An 18,055-nucleotide genomic window follows, 5' to 3' on the forward strand; every position below is an offset into this window, starting at 1 on the left:
GATACAAAAATCAACCATCAACCGATACTTATTTTATTACTCCAATGTATTGACTTTAGGTGATCCGACTTAAGATGATTACAATGATTTTGATGAATCAATGGATATCTTATCTGTAAAGTTGTTTTAAGAACGCGAGAAAATTATTCATTTAGGTTAAATCTCAAATGTGCATCATCTCAAGCAACTTTATAATCTGGAATCCGGCAAATGAATCAGCCATTCAGACCATTTTTCCCATTTTGTATTCTCAAAATATAGATGAGATCACTTCTCAAGGAATTACAAAAAAAAAAAAAAGGGAAAGCTACAGGCATACACTCTGTATAACAAGGCAGAGAGATAAATATTTGGTAATAACTGTACTTGTGTGTGTGTGTGTGTCTTTTGACAAGAAACATTTTTTGATTCCAGTTATCAAGTTTCTCTGATAATTTCAGACAAATTCCATAGATCGGTCGATACTGTCGATCTGTTCTGAATAAGAATTCTAAGTGTTTGATGGTGCGAACGGCCGGTACCCAATTTCTGTGGCCATTCTATCGTAACGATTTTGATGAGTGTAAAAAGTCATCAAAATGGTAAACTTATTTGATTTTACGTAATGTTAAGTGTGTGTGCATATTTATAAACAAATTAATTGGAACTTCAACTTATTAATTTGTAATGTTGTATCACACGTAACAATTGTTCATATATAATAACGGACAGATTGATAAATGTGGTCATGATGCTAATCCGGAATATGTCCATTTAATGTATCTTTTATTTTCTTTTATGCGATGCCACACGTGACATGATAAAGTTAATATATTCATCACTGGTGACTTGAAGGAAATCCATTTCATTAAAAGCGTATTACAGACCACAGATTAATGTTGCAATTAAAGCACGCTGCGAGTGGTGGACATGAAAAGCTTGCCATATTTGAAATGGATGATAAAAAATGAAAAAATCATACGCAATATTAATCTTGTATAGCCATTCACACGTACTAGCTGATAAATATACGAGTATGTGTACATTTATGTATTATATACATACGCACCGCTAAGGCACAATGTCATTGACAATTACGTTGTTGGTGACGACGATGATCGTTGAAAGCGCACTTGTATAAGCGTGTATGTATGTATGAACTAGAAGAAAATTAAAGTGAGAAGATATATAAAATTTTTATTCATTCATTCATTCATCAACATCAAAATATAAAAAAAAAAAAAAAACGAAAAAATTATGCTGAAAAGCAAGACTGAATGAAAATGGATGAAAAAAAAAAAAAATTATTTAAAAACATACTAAACACAAACTGCGCTAACAAATTTTTCAAGTGACACATTTTCGTTATGTCGTTGTAAGTTTTACGAGAATCTTCTGCTTCTTTATGATCTTCTTTACTACCATTCTTTTTTCATTCATTATACACATCATAAATCACACAAAATGTAGAGCATAATTATGTAGGGGGAAATATTTAAAAAAAAAAAAAAAAAAAGGAGAAAGGCAAAGTATTAAAAATTAATCAGGAAGCACAAAAGCAATGGACGACGGCAAAGAAGAGTTTTGTAAAGAAGGCTGAATGAAATTTGGGTTAATTGATAATTGATGAAGAAAAATTTCTGAACTGAAAAGGCATATTACAGAAAGACGTCTATTTCTTTTTTCCTTTTTTTTTTTTCTCACTCTCACTAGCGCTCTTCTCCATGTAACGGGGAAGCTTATGTTTTTTTTTTAATCCTTCTATGTGCATATGTATATTTATACCTTTAATGTATCGAATATTTTTATGCTGGAATATGTTTTTAATGAATTCTTAATTGCTGTTCTATGCGGTAGAAAGGCATAGAAAATTTTCTTCATTTTTTTTCTTATCGTTATACTCACCGCCCTGGATGATGGAGGTATAGTGAATTAATGTTTGTATTAGCAACATTTAAAATTAGGCGTCGGAGACCGCACAATATTCACATCTTTTTGACCAGCATACGAATCCGAACATTGTCCGTCTGTCCGTCACTTTATGTCAAATTTACTTCGAACATTCATAAGAGCAAAAGTTGAATGTTGATGCTTACAGGATAAGCCTGAAAACGAGTTTCATGATGCGCAATCTAGCTAGAAAACTATAGCTTAAAGCTAATAATAATAAGGATTTATCTCAAATGTAAAACTTTAGTTGACGCAAGTTCACTGCAAGAAAGAAAGCAGCTATAATTTATTGCCTGTAAGATATATTCATTCGAAAATTTGATACAAATAATTTCTAGAGCCGTCTAAATATTCACAACTAAAATTCTTCCTTCGCCTATCAACGAGCGATCTTGTATGTAGCAAAACATTTTACAAAAATTAAGCGCTACACTGGTTTAAAGTTGTGGGTATCAAAGATTCGCTTTCATCCGAACATGACATTTTTATTTTTTCTTATTTTTTACTTTTGATTTATTTATTTTATTTTTTTATTTTTTTGCTCAAGTATTTTCAAGGTACTCGTTTAGCAACTCATCTGATAAATTGTTACAGTGGTGCAGCAAGAAGAAAACAAAACTATAAAAGATTCATTTTTTTTTTTTTCTTTTTTTTTATCATTAAATTGTTTTCCATTTAACTTGTATGCAATATGTTAGTAGTATATTTTTGAAAGCATATAAGAGTTCAAATACATTGCATACTTTTGCGCTTTGTCAGTTTTCAAAAGTTAAGTATACTTTCGGATACAAGGGAACTCTTGATGAAAATATATAATAATGTATAATAGATGTCTGAAACGATTCATATCAAACTTAAAAAAAATGGATAGATTCAAAGTCAGATAAAGAAATCGTTCTATTCTATTTGAGGGACTTGCTTATGTGAGAAAAGTGGCTAATAGTTAAGAAAACGCTTCATTTTTACCTATATTAGGTAGAAAATTTGTAATAATCTACATGCGAAAGACGTCGGTCATGACTTTCTGTCCACAAAAAAAAAAGTATAAGGAAAAAAATTCGAAAAATCCTTGGCTTTATTGAAAGTAAGTTATTTTGATATTAAAATCTATTAAAATAACAATACTTTTGTAAATCATGTGTGCTTTAGTTAGTTCCTTTGCTCGAAAGAATGTTCGAAAGAAACGACGAAGAGATTCGAGGCAGCTGTCCATTTCAAAATCCCCCAATTTTTATATATTTTTTCAATCAATAACGAGTATATACGTGAACGGGTGAAATGTATATATATGCAGTAAAACTTTATTAGTAGTCGTAAACATCCAAGAAATTCTCTTCGAAACGAACAAAAAAGCTGCCTTCCTCATTAAATAAGACAAGACTATTACCTCGTAACATACATAACTTTTTTACATTGACACTATATACATACATGCACGCACCCCTATACATATATATTTGCAAAGATCTATAAACTACTCCCTTAAATAGTGTTCAATGTAAAGTAGTCAATAAAATTATTGGCACAAACTACAACCGAAGAAAAAAAAAAAAAAATTTTCAGAAAAATGACTGAGTGACCAAAAAAAGTTTCCTTATCGTATACACAAAAAACAAAAAAAACAAAAAAATGTATAGAAGACTAAGATGACGATGACAACCATAAAATGCTATGACATCGTCAACATTGCAATTGTTCGATTTACTTCCACTTGAACAAGTCAAAGTAGAACATGGCTTCAGACGACGATGCTGCAGTTGCTATTACTATTGAAAGTCTTTCACAATTTCTGTAAAAATTATTACAGAAAGAAAGAGAGAACGAACGAGCGAACGAACGAACGAACGCACAGTACATAAAAATCCATAGTGGAAGTCAATGATATTTTTGCTGTTGTTTTTCTTCTTAATGTATTTTTAAAGATTCATCTATTCATTCATTAGTACCTTGTTTATGTCCTTAAAGATTTACTTGTCTTGAAATGAAAAACGTTATGCTTTGCAACGCGAAACCTTAGGAGACACTTGAGCATAGTTTCCTAAATACCACAAAAGTTGCTGTGTAGCGGTTTATATTTTTAGAAAATTTTATAATTTCTGCAAAAGTAATCTTAACTTTTCGTTTCTTGTATTTCATTTTCTCTTCTCGTTTCTTCTCTTTTCTTTTTTTTTCACTTATGTAAGGTCACCCACAGACGAGCCAGCAACCATGCAACATTTCACGAATACTGAGAAGAACTACGTTTTCAAATTTCTCAAGCGGTTTCATTTTCTTACCAATATACTAAACGTATTTCCCAAGGGTACATGTGTATAAGGCTAACAGCAATCAAAGCGTGCAAAAAAAAAAAAAAAAAAAATTTCATTAAAAGAAAATTTTTCTTCTTTTGATATTTCAATAATTTTTTTATATGCAACGCGATATAGTATGAAAAATGAACGAGAATTTCATTTCATAATTCATAAATAAAATAACATATTTCTAAAGAATATCTTTTACTTAATTCTGCACCGACATGATATCTAATAATGATGATCACTAATATTTGTAATGAATTGTATTATGATCTAAACTGGCTGGATAGAACATCTATTGAATTGCATTTGACTATATATTTACGAGCGAACTTATGGAAACTCATCGGGAGGATTTACGATACCCATATGCCAATCCAAATACCTCAGGATGCCATTAGGTTTAAAAAATTCTTCTTCTTTTCAGCGATCTGATTCCGGACGGAATATTACCTAATTGTATGGAGGATTTGATGATAGCAAGCCAAAGTCTCTCTCAAGGTCTACGGATTCCGAGAATAGTTTATGAGAAATTAGTTAAGATTGAAGCAGATTTATGGAGTCAGTTATAAGATATCTGGAATAAAAAATTGCTTATGATGATATACACCTGGATGGGAATAATAATAGGTCAGTAGTAAATTTTCCAGTAAAACGAAAGCCGCAAGATATTCAAATTATTCTTAGTTTCTACTCGAAGTTGAAAAGGTTTCCTAAGGGGTTTCGCATTAGATGGCACCACCATAACTAAGAATTTATAACATAATAAACGAATTTTTACCTATGTGTAAAAAGAGAAAGAGTTCCGAGGTACATTAAGACATCGGTCTGCTCCGTAGATGACAAGAGTAGGCACAGAAGAAGTAGCTCCAGCAAAAGAAAGATCTGAAATATGATTCCGGGCAAATGATTCTGCTTGTAAATTTCATAGCTTTGAACTGAAGACTTTGGCTACTATTTATACGCTACAAAGATTTAGAACCCATTTACAAGGATTGAAGTCTAAAATTGCAACGAATTGGGATAACATTGGCGTTGAATAAGAAGAGAATTAATATCGGGATTGAAGGAAGACTTTTAACTAAATTTTACACCATCGTAAGAGTGCAAGAATTAAACGTATTGATGACCTTAGTAGAAATATCAATATTTTGAGTTTGAAATTGAAGCAGAATACGTTCGAACAAAATCCAGTCTATTTATCAGCAAAGCGACGAGGCCAGTAGTAAGATAAGACTACAACTGAAACTGTAGTAACCTTGCATGGTAGAGACAAAATGTTTACACATAAGGAAATTGATGAGCTTAGTTTAAGTGCAACTGTCGGAGAGCACTGACCAATACAATGAAACAAGAGGGCCTTGCTTTTATTGTTGGAGTTTCATTCAACTTGCGCTTGAAAATATCGTAATTGAATGTTGAACCGCATTTAGCCTATGGATATGGATATCGAATTAGAATTTTGTTATAAAAATTTATCATAGTCGAGTAAAAGTTTCGTATAAAGATATTGCCGAATGCTCCCAATTAATGAAAAAAAACTGTTCATAATTACACAATCGCTTTGCACTCAGCCATTCTAGTATGAGAAAAACGCAATTTTTGTAAAGCGTTTTCATCTTCAATTTCCTTCGTTTATTGTTTTCCTCGTTTGTGTTATTAGCTGCAAGAAGACTTTCTTACCGTTAAGATGCAAGCTATTATCAATAATTTTGCGCGTTTTGCTTTAAACGCGCAGTTTAAGTTCAAGATGATGACTAACAGAAATTATGAGCTATGAAAAAAAAATAAAAAAACATATTTGCGATTAAAACTCTTACCTTCCATGCGTATAACTCGTTTGCCAAATAGATGTAATACAAACGAGGATGAAAATTATTTTAGCTTTGGAAACATATGGTTAATGTCAATCGCCAAGAGCAATCAGAATTGCTCATGCACACTTACACACTTATACTTGCGCATATCAGCAAGAACCCTACAAAGGGCGGATGAGAGAGGTAATCTAAACTTAATTGAGCCAATACAATATCATCATCATGTACAAATTGCATTAGATGTGGTCACTTTCGACTTTCATATGTTCCGAAAATAATCAAATTTTTATGTTTCAAATGAGTTTAGTCAAAGAGAAAGCCACAGATGAGTATTTTAAACGTTTTTAGTAAAAGAACTTCGGCTATGGAATTGATGAATTAAAGAGACTCGAGAATACCATATATTACGCACATACTGAACAATATAGACATATTGTAGCTGGGCAAATTTGACCGTTGCATACCCTACACCACACTACTTAATACAACTACTCATTAATTTCACTGATAATTACACGCTTATTATGCACTATTTTCATTTAAAAGTAATCCTTATTATGAAATCCCACATATTAAAGAATGGCTAAATAAAGCGTCACTTAATGTGATCCAAAGTTAGCGAAATTAATTTACTTGTCAAAGATTTCATTATTTTCCAGCCATCGCCGTAATAAAAAATTCAACGTAGCCTTGCTCGCTCGCTCGCTCGCTTGCTTGCTTTTATTGGTAGCCTCCATAATTAGTCGGACTTAAAAAGTAGACTAATATGATTCAAGTTCTCTACAGTTCACTTCATTGCTAGGTCGCTACTATTGACCAATTTTAATCGTAAAATATTAAGTATTAAGCGTTTTTGTTAAAGGGGCTTACAGTTCATGAGAACCCTTACATGGAATGGGGGGGGTCCAAGAAATAAGTCCATTTGATTCAACTTTATATCAAATTACCGTTATGGACAGAGCGACTTTTCAAAATAAGGGAGTAGTAATAGTAAATGACATCCGATCAAATCCGTTTTAATAGGGTGCCCCTTTCAGGCTAAGCAAGTGAGCGCACAAAACTTCATCACAATGTCTCGAAAATTGCGAATAGCGGGCTCAACCCGAGAATACATAGGCAGTCAACAGATGCGTAGACAAGTTTAGATCAATTCAGAAAATGATTCTGAATCGATAGGTATTTATATGGGTATATGGGTCTATCTTACGTCTGTCTGGGCGTTCCGTACACCTTCATGTCCTTTGCAACGCAGGTGCTATAGGGTATAAAAATGAATTTATTTTGTCTCATTAATGTATGTTGTTCCAGTGGTTGCATATGAAATTTCTGAATAACTTATTTTGATATGTATATTTGATTGTAGACATGACTGTACAATGAGTAAATTTTTTGAACATACAAAGTTCTTATAAGCTCAGTTAAGCAAAATAAATATATTAATACATAAAGTAAATAAATATGTTTGCATTTACATGCCAGTGAATGCATTCATGTTGATGTGTATGCGTGTATGCGATAAATCCTATTTAAATGTAATTAAGTGGAAATTTTTGCAAATTAAATTTGCAAATATTTTTAGCCACTTGAAGCGCAAACTACAAATTAAATAAAAAGTATTCAGAGAGCACGTAATTGATATAAGGGTTTTTATTAAAAACAAAGAAAATGAAAGTTGAAGCTTTGTGACGATAACTATACGCAAAAACGTGCACACCCGTATACACGTGCAACCAGACATATGCACAAAGCATATTATGTGCATACTATATACACATCTATAGAGCTAAGGTTAGTCTACTGTAGGGACAACCGACGGCGGATTGTTGACGGCCAGCACTTGCTCTCGAGTAAGCTTGTCAGAACGCAGCAAATAACCGATAAACAGTCTCAGACCAAGAGCAGCAGAACAGAAGGTACAATTTTTATTAAAGTATACCGGAAAAAGATTGGAAACTACACGATACAGACCTTGTGGTGACATTTATCTGAATAGGTTGGAGTGAGATCCAGTCGAAACGGCTTTCACGCTACTGTTGTCGCTAGGCCCGCCACGTTAAAATGATGACACGTCTGAGAAGGACGTTTCAAGTCGTTGGTGTTGGAAGACCAATTGAAAAGACCGCCTAGCTAAGATCGAACCTTCCACGCTAGTCTCGTAAGAGGTAGCGTCAAACCCCGCACGGCCCCCTCGCTTACATAGATAATCATGGGACCTTAAAGTAACTACACTAACAAACTTAAGTATTGGGTCCTAGTTAATCGTGAATACTCCTAATTCATATGTGAACACCAACGAAAAATAAACTGGCACCATTATGCCCATGAGCGATATGAGCAAAGAAGCGCAAAGTGTTAAGGTCGCCAGTAGGCGCACAAGCACACTCACAGGTGGGATGAACACTCACAGAGCAGCTAGGTGCAAAAAAAAACCTGCGAAGGATGGCAAAAGGTTACAAAAGGTGTTCGGTTAACCAAGTAACACGAGCTACTATAGAGAGTATCAAGAGGATGTGTGAAACATGCCAGGCAGATGAGCAAAGAAAGAGATGCGGTTCAAAAGAAGGGAAGAAAAGGCAACCAGCGGAGACACATCGCCGGAAAAATGCTCCAACAAGTTTACAATCCGAAAGGAGCGCCCGGGGCAGAAAGCTAGACGGCCGAAAATAAGAGAGACAAGGGGAACATAGGCCACATAAGGCGAGAGAAAGAAAATGAACGGAAGTTGACAAGAAAACTGAAAAAATCGCTGGGCATGAAACCTAGGCTTACCGGACACTATCGTGAAAAGTAAACAGAAATTGCGCAGGGGCATTTTGAAAAGAGTGAACTGCGACCCAGATCTAAGAGAACTCAGCTAAAGTGTTACAAAGATACGCGCACCCGAGAGGAGGGAACCTTTACTCCATTTAAGAGGAAGTCAAGCAAAGACGAAGGATCTCTGAGGAGCACTAGGTGGGCTACCAGAAAAAGTTTGAATGCGGCCCCCAATCAAGGAAGTTGTAGCTCAGAGACCTACATAAAGTTACGAACAAGAAACATAAGAACAAGAAGAAAAGAACGGAAACCGATACAGAGGTTTGAGCGACTAGCAGCCCCAGGATTGAAGACTGTCGGAATGTTGACACGACGTGGGAACATAGACAGAAAACATTATCTTCGCAAAGGAAGGTGTGACTGTATTACTTGAAATAAGTGAAAAAGAGAGAGAGAAAGAGAGAAACAAGATTGTCGCATACAGGAAAAAGGTAGTCCCATTAGATGGTACTACCTGGAATATGAACAGATTGTAGCGCAATGCAAACGCGCAAACGACCAGAAAGATTGCGCCAGGAATCTCCTTTACATGTTCTGTAAAAGGAAACCCCCTGTAGGATCGAGCAATACCGTAAGAACTAGAAAGTGTCCGCTATTCAAGAAGGAACGTCGCAATAAGAGACGGGAATGGGGACCTGTTTCGCCAGATCGTATAAAAGCAAAGGAAGATAGGCAGCAAGTTTGATCAAAAAAATGGTTGTTTTGACATGCAACACAACTGATCATGACGGATGATCGCGAGAGATGCTGGATCGTAGTCGCAGAAGACTTCAAAGTGTGGGCAGTTGAATAGAATAGCAAAGCGACTAAGGAAAGTGGTCGATACTAAGTTGAGCTTATTCAAATAATGACAGCCAACCTAACTTTGTGCGTATCCAAGACGTAAGGGAAACATCTTGGATGAACAAATTAGTGACGTCCCGCTATGACATTAGAGAGGGAATGTCAGCGAAAACTTGGGTGGGAAACCATCTTATCTCATCCTCTTCCGAACCAAAATGCGTTCGAGTGGTTATCAACAATCGGTTAATCTTTCCACAACCTGTACAGTATGCTGCAAATAAAGCGACAGGGATTGAAGCAGGCCCCAATTACTGCAGAAACAATTCCGACTGAATATGGGCCAAGCATAAAAACTCGTCCTCAAAAAAGGAGAAGCACATGAATACATAGCAAGCGTGATGAGAGAATACAACGATAAGTAGACGATTGGCTTGGCGCATGCGCAACGAGTCATTGTAGACAGAAAGACGGGATGATAAAGCAAACTCACACATCTTTCGACTGGTCACGATTGCTTTTGACGATATCTGAACAGGTTCGCACATAATAGTTCGCCTGTACGATATTGAACTGGTAGGAGTTTCGAATATAAACGTCAACACGTACAAAAAGAGCGACTTTTGATAACAAAGCAAACAGAGAAGATGAGCCTGGCATGGTTTCACTTCGTTTGTAAAGCACAAGCGCTATGGCCTAGCAAATGCAGACACGGTCCCTTAAAATACTCGCCTGTTCAGTCATACGAAATGACCTAGCATAGCAAAGGCCGAATCAGTGAATTAAAACCGTGCTGGTTAATCAACATCGACCCTTAGTGACGCAGTGGGCAACTATGATGGACAAAGTATGTATAATAAATAAAAGTACGAAAATTACATTCGGCTGTGACAGAATGTCTTATACCCATCATCTTCAATCGAAAAAAAAAGCTAAGCAAAAGGAAAGTAAAAACTACATTTGGCTAAGCGTAACGAATTTTATCCATTTCTGTAGGACAAATCTGAATACTTTCATCATCTTTCTATTCCGATAGAAACTGGCGTTGCGAAAACTCGCAAAGGTTTTGTTAACTTGGAAAGTAATATCTTTATTTTTGTGAACGGCAAATGTTTACGAAAAATCTTACGTAGGTGGGCAGAAGAACGGACGGATACGCAATATTGAATGCATGTTAAGAATATTTTCATGGGATCTGTAAAACTTATTTCCGAGTGTCTCCAACGTTTTCATCACAAAATGAATAGCACTTTATCATTATCCTTCGGTGGTGGTGAGTGTAAAGAGAGAAATAATAACAACAATAATATCGGAAATAGCACAGATGGTAATAGTAGCACATTAACAATTCCACAGTAGCAATTCCAAAAAGCAGCAATTGCAGCAACGCTGTTAGTACCCAATATGCGTGGACTTAGTCAAATATGTCTCAAATATTGCGAACTGTAGGTTTAATCATAAGTATAAGACGGACAGACATGTTTAAATCGATTGAGAAAATGATTTTATGTATTGGAGGTATTCGCACAACTTTACCGCAAGTGGAGTAGGGTATAAAAATGGGTAACACAGAAAAAAATTCGTAAATCACTTCTTCTTAAATGCATTCAAGTTACTCGGGACGAAAACCAACAACAAAAATAATTCGTTGTTGTTGCTGTGAAATGCAAAAGAGGAAAAACCAAAAAAAAAAGATTAAAAAGCTTCACGAGCGCTTAAATGCACCATTCGGATCGACTGTCTGTCTCTAAATAAATATATAAAGATAAATAATCACGATTGTGATCCTATACACCCGGTTTAAAACGGAGACTTGTAATTGTTTTAAATTTAATATTTGATATATGAACTAGGATTTGTAAATTATCGATGAAAATAAGTCAAAAAAAAAAATTTTTTTTTTTTTTTTTGGGTAAGGTTTCAACTGTTTGTGGAAATTTTTTCACATTTGCTTTATAATACTGCTTTTATTAATATAGCGGTGAGCTGTTGAAATCAGTTTCGATTACAAAGTAATAGATGAATGTGTGCATTGGGATGGCGTTGAGTAGCCCGAACTACTACTAGATTCTTATCATTCGTTATTGCAAAGATGAATGTTTGCAAATGTTGCAGATAGAACGGCAAAATTAATGTAAACTTTCCCCGATAGTGAGTAAGCTTTGAAATAGAAAGAAAGTATGAAAGAAGTAGAGTAAAAATGTTAACGTTAGGTTGTGTTTATAAAATTTCAATTACCCTAAAAAAAGTTGCTTTTTTTTAAAAGGAAATTATATTCTGTTTACTCATGCGTGCATGGGAGTGTGTCTGTATGTAAATGCGTGTAATCCTTTGATAAATGACATAACATAATTAGTTTACGCCTATTTTCATTCTCACTAAAAGTACGCTAATGTAATTAGTGGTCCGCTATATGGGAATTTACGTCAGCACTACCATCGTCATCGTCATCGTCATCGTCATCGTCAAAACATCATCGTTAGCGTCATCCCATTTTAAAGCGAACAAATGAAATTAATTTGTAGTAATTTGCCAAAAAAAAAAAAAAAACCATCAAACAAATTATTATTATCGTGTTTATAAAACAGAAAATGAACATGTTATGTATAATAGATGGTCGTGTAAACACGTTATAATTTCGGTTTAAATATATCAACGGAACGTCATCTTTTTTTTTTAAATTTTTAATATATTATTATATTTTAGCTATTGTCCAATATGGTCGCCATGGTAAATAAGATTAACTAGGACCCTTAGTGAGGGCCATATTATGATATTATCCCGAAATCATTTGTGAATATATTTATGCTGCTTTTTGCTTTCAATTCAATTCAATGAAATATTTTTAGTGCAAACTTTTCGAAAATTTATTTTATGCAACAGGATTAGAGATATGTATGAGTTTTATGCATCTGAGTGAACGAGTAGACAAAGCATTTCGACTCTCGAATAATTTAATAGATGTGGATTCAAATGGATTCAAGTGCGGTAGAGGTCTCGGTAAAGGCAAAATAGCATTAGATGTTAGAGCTTGTTATGTTTTAAGACTTTAATGTTAAAATTTGTTCCTCTAACTGAATTAATGACAATAATAATCACAATAATGTATAAGTTTGCACAACAACTTTATTATATTAGTTTGGGGAAAAAGAAATCCATTATTTTTTCGGTAGATGGCTGCACTGATAGATTTCTCGTAAAGTATCGATCAAACAATTTCAGATTTATGCTCATTGGAAAGGTGACATTTCGCAGTAAAAAAAATTCTTTTGCTGTTTTTTGTTTGGTGCATTCAGTTGTGAGTTACACCGTGTTAAAAATGGAAGTGAACAAAGAGAAAATTCGGTACATTTTACAGTTTTTCTTTGACAAAGGCGAAAATGCAAGCCAGGCGGCTAAAATTGTGAATGGTGTTTATGGTTCCGATACTGTAACCGCCAATTATGTGCAATTTTGGTTTCGTAGATTTGATGTTAAAGATGCACCTCGCACAGGTAGGCCGGTCGTCGAAAATGTCGATAAAATCGAAGAAATGATCGAAGTTGACCGGCATGTTCGCAGTCGTAACATCGCCCAGGAGCTAAAAATCGACCATAAAACAGCTTTAAACCATTTGCACAAAGCTGGATTCAAAAAGAAGCTCGATGTTTGGATGCCACACCAATTAACAGAAAAAAACATGATGGATCGAATTTCCATCTGCGAAGCCTTGGACAAACGGAATGAGATAGACCCATTTCTTAAACGGATGGTGACTGGAGATGAGAAATGGATCACATACGATAACCCTGTGCGAAAACGATCGTGGTCAAATAGCGGTGAAGCACCTCAAACGGCCAGGAAGGTTTTGCTATGCATTTGGTGGGACTGGAAGGGGATTATTTATTATGAATTGCTTCCATATGGCCAAACGCTAAATTCTGATCTCTACTGTCAACAACTGGACCGTTTGAAGATAGCGATTGACCAGAATTGGCCAACAGGAGAGATGTCGTGTTCCATCAAGACAACGCTAGGCCACACACATCTACAGTGACTCGCCAAAAACTTCGGGAGCTTGGTTGGGAAGTTTTAATGCATCCGCCATACAGTCCGGACATAGCACCAAGCGATTATCATCTTTTTCTTGCATGGCAAAATTTCTTTAATGATAAAAAATTGGAATCTACGGAGGATTGTGAAAATCGACTACTAGAGTTTTTTGCAAATAGAGACCAGGACTTCTATGAGAGAGGCATTTTGAGGTTCCCTTAAAATTGGCAACAAATCATACAACAAAACGGTGCATATTTGACCCAAATGGGATAATCCGAAGCATGTTAAATAAAGTCCTGAAGTTCATATAAAAATAATGGATTTCTTTTTCCCCAAACTAATATAATTGATATTCGGCAGTCTTTGCTTTTTGACAAAAGCAAACGCTTTAGGAATTTAAAACCCATCTTTACTCAAAAATACACTCAATTTTGTAGAATCTCGGACGGACATGTAAATTTTCATAATAACATGACAATCTTTGTTGGTTCTCTTAGCGATACGTGGCAAAGTTTTCTCCAATTTCCTTTGTAGCATCCTTCCTAGCAACTTTTGGAAACCTCGGTACATTTTTTATGAAAGTTGGCTTTCGGTTGGCGTTACATGCGCTATCTGCAATATGTAAATCATTATAATTGTTGCAAAGTTAAAATAATTGAAAGCTTAATGAGAATATTGTCCCCATTTCTCGCAGCTCGCTATATTCCAGCGTTCGAATAATGCTTAAAATCGATATGAGCAAAAAAAAAAAAAAAAAATTCCAAAAATTTCCAAGAAATCAACCGAATAATAACATAGTAAAAACACCGGAATCATTTAAAAATGAAGCTCTATGAAATTCTGCTCTTAATACGTTGCATTGAGATTATTGTAGGAAGTCAATTCTCCTTAAATCTTATTTCTCAGAATGTCTTCGCAACAAGTTTTCCCAGAAAAGCAATCCGTTGTGGCCCAAATCGAAAGCGTATAATGACATTCGTTATTACATAAATATATGATTTTTTCATTAATTTAAATTCATTTAAACGTTTACTCAATTAATACGTAACGGTTTACGTCCATTTTTCATATGACAAATATGACGGTTACGTAACGGTTTACGTCCATTTACATATGACAAATATGACACACTTTATAAAATCTCGTGTGTTCTCGATAATTGGATTCTGCGTCAGAGTGTATGACATATTGCATAGTGTTGTTGAAACAGTATGTCTAAAGGATGTCATATTTAAAAATGTTAAAAACGCTATTTTAGAGAAGAATATCAAATAAAGAAGAAGGATGAAAAAATTGTTCAAATTAATTTTATTCCGTCATCACGAATGAAGTTTAAAAAAGTGGGCACTTGATGTGAAGGTTCAGGAATAATTTAGCTCTGGTACTCTAGTACTGTCAAAAGAGCAACATTCTCTGAAGAATACACACACAGCTAATTAACATCTAGCAAATCCTTTTTAAACACAAAAAAAGGCTGTTTGCCTCTGCTTTTTTTTTTTTTTTTTTTTTTTTTTTTAAGGTGTTACCATAATAATGCGAAACATTGCATACTTTGAGGTGAAATTTAATTAAATTGCGAAAATACTTTATCTCACAGCATCCACTACCACTACCACCAAAACAACTAACTAACTCACTTGAAAACGTTGGTACCGCTCTCACCAACCCGCCCACAAGCTCTAACAATTAAATTCCTCAGCACTTCAGAGAAAAGTGTTGTTGGAAATTGTGTGTAGAAACAAAAAGAAAAAAATCCTAAAGACAAAAAAGAACAGATGGTGAGTGGAAAATAACGCATAAAAAATCAGTTGTTAGCACCTTAAGTCTAATGACTACTGTTTTTGTTTTTATTTTCAATTTTTTTTTCATTTTTTTTTCATTTTTAATTCATCTTGATAGAGTTAAAAAAATTTAAACATAATTGAAAAACCTTATAAAGTGCACTTGAAAGGTTAACAAAAAAAAAAAAAAAAAAAGCGCGAAATTAAAAATTTATTATTATACGCATTCACTTAACTAACTAGTAAAGTAATTAAGTGTACTCTGAGTTAACTGCGCGTACGATTATGCAATGGTGTGTATATATGCGTGTACTTTTGCATATGATATGGATGATGGAAACTAACCGTTATTTCCGTTAGCGAAAGAGATCACTGTACACTTTTCAGATGCTTTTAATCGTTCATAGCATACCGAGGAAAAACTCTTTACCCGGAAAAAAGTTTTCCTTGAAATTTCAAGTTCGTACCTAAACGCTTCAAAAAAAAAAAAAAGGCTTAATAAGTCAAACAAGGTTGGCAAGGTGCAGCCTTGTCACATCTGATCTCGGCAATGCACTAAGAAGTGTGCTTAGAAAGCATTTATAATTTAAAAACATTTCCAAGCACAAACACGTTCCTGCAGCTTCGTCGAGAGGAGCGATGAATGGACATGAAGCAGAAAGGCTATGAGAAAAACGACTCATACACATTCGAACTTCATTGTCGAGTACTTTCAGCGAATTTGATTATTTTGGAAATTATCACAAAGTTTAAGGTCATTAAGATGTAGTCAGGCCAGGACCTGATGGTATTCGATTCCCGCCCTGATGGCCTTTTATGGCGTTATCAAAACGATTTTTTCAATTTTTCTCCAAAAACCGATGTTCTCCCTTCGTGTTGGAAAAGTGACTTCTTTATTCCACTTCGCAAATGTAGAAAGAGACATTTCGTCGAGTCAAGTTTAACAATTGATATCAATTATTTGAATGATCCGTCGATTGATTTACGGCTTTTGTTCGGCGAAAGATGACTACGTTTTAATTTGCATATTGAACTCGTTTTTAAATTAGTGCTAGGTCAGCACTAAGCTTTATTAAACGGCCATACAAAGAGCTCGACGGTCCTTACGTTGCAAAAAGGCTACTCATGCACTTGATGGCATTCAATCCTTGAATACACCTTTTTATTATGTGGTCTCCTTCCTGCAGATAGTAATATAGATTTGACAGAACCGATTCACAAGCAAATCCTGTATTTTGCCCTCAAAAATTTGGAATGCAAACCGCTTGCTTTTGTCAAACTATTCCTAGCATTTCTCTCTTCGATAAGTTAATAAATGGTATTAATGCCTTGCCGGCATTACTAGGTGAAATAAATTTCAAACTTGAGTTTCGCAAAACTCAGCCAACATAGATATAATTACTAACTTTTTAACTCGTTTAGAAGCTTTAGCAAAAATTAAAATTATATCTACATACCCTCAATCTACATAACCTCAATATCAGAATTTTTAAATTCTTTCTTTTTGGTTAACATATATGTGCTTATCCATGTCCGATGTGAATTAACTTTAAGTCTTTAAATCGTCAGTTTATCGTCAGTTCACTCTCAAATCGAATCTACATCGGACGCGGTACGCCTCTGTCTTTGCTGAGTAAATTTTATTATTTTCTTTTTTTTTTATTGAAATCAAATGCATCTCGCTATGATGTCTCTGATGAGGCCGTTATATACTTACGTTTACACCTTTTTAAATGAGATTATTTTAGTACCTTCTTTCCCTTCTTTCAAGAATTTCCAAAAAAAAAAAAAAAATATATATATATATATATATATATATATATATGTATGTATTAATTTTAAAGCTATTATAATGGTTTTCTCTCTTTTAATTTAAGAAAGGAAAAAAGAAGAAAAATACAAATTCCAAATACAATCAGAGTTACTCTTAAGCTTGAATAGTTGTTAATTAAGATTTAAAAAAGTCGAAAAGCAAGAGCACGGAAAAGAATTAATTGTTAGATATACAACAACAAAAAAGAAAATATATATATATATATTGAGGGTCTTCCGTTAAGAGCGATATTGTTTAAAATTTGAGAAGAATGTACACAACTCAACATATGAGAGTAAATTGTGGCTTATTTTGTGGCTTATCGTTTAAATGTCTGCCACGGCTTTGCATGCACTGTAACACACGATGGCGCTACTTGTTAAGCACTTTGTGCAACATTACGTTACGTTATGTCTGCGATACCCTGATGCTGATGATTCGCCCTCAAATGATTCAAAGTTTTTAACGGGTTATCGTTGCCAGTACAAAACAGGGCTTCGAGTGTAGTTGCAAAGGAAAAACCAGTTGCCATCAATTGCCGACCAATGCACAAATGCACGACATCTTGTTGAAACAATCCGCAAACCGAGCGTAACAACATTTGGATTCCTTAACCCTCCAACAACGAAAACATTTGCATATTGACGAAGCCATTAATTTTGGCCAGAGGGTGATTAACAATTGAAGCCATCGCGTGCATCCGTGTGCTCAAAAAGCCGTGCTGGATATTTGAACGATACTTTTATTTAGAACATAGCCGCCACGTCAAACTTTCAATTTATTATGTTGCGC

At 34.6% G+C, this 18,055-nt stretch overlaps 1 protein-coding gene across 6 annotated transcripts in view; it reads right to left on the bottom strand.

Moving 5' to 3' along the window:
* The window catches only part of LOC119631478 (palmitoyltransferase app), a 140,589-nt gene that overhangs the window by 80,568 nt on the left and 41,966 nt on the right, over positions 1 to 18,055 (bottom strand). The window contains exon 1 of one of the 6 annotated variants that reach the window (XM_038023721.1): positions 1,049 to 1,175. The exons of the other annotated variants lie outside the window; for them this stretch is intronic. The gene's annotated coding sequence lies outside the window, so the exon portion shown is untranslated. Of the gene's footprint in view, positions 1 to 1,048; positions 1,176 to 18,055 lie in introns of those variants that run through there. 6 annotated transcript variants of the gene reach the window in all.

This window comes from Glossina fuscipes, unplaced genomic scaffold (genome assembly GCF_014805625.2).
Source record: "Glossina fuscipes isolate IAEA_lab_2018 unplaced genomic scaffold, Yale_Gfus_2 1, whole genome shotgun sequence".
Classification (NCBI taxonomy): domain Eukaryota; kingdom Metazoa; phylum Arthropoda; class Insecta; order Diptera; family Glossinidae; genus Glossina; species Glossina fuscipes.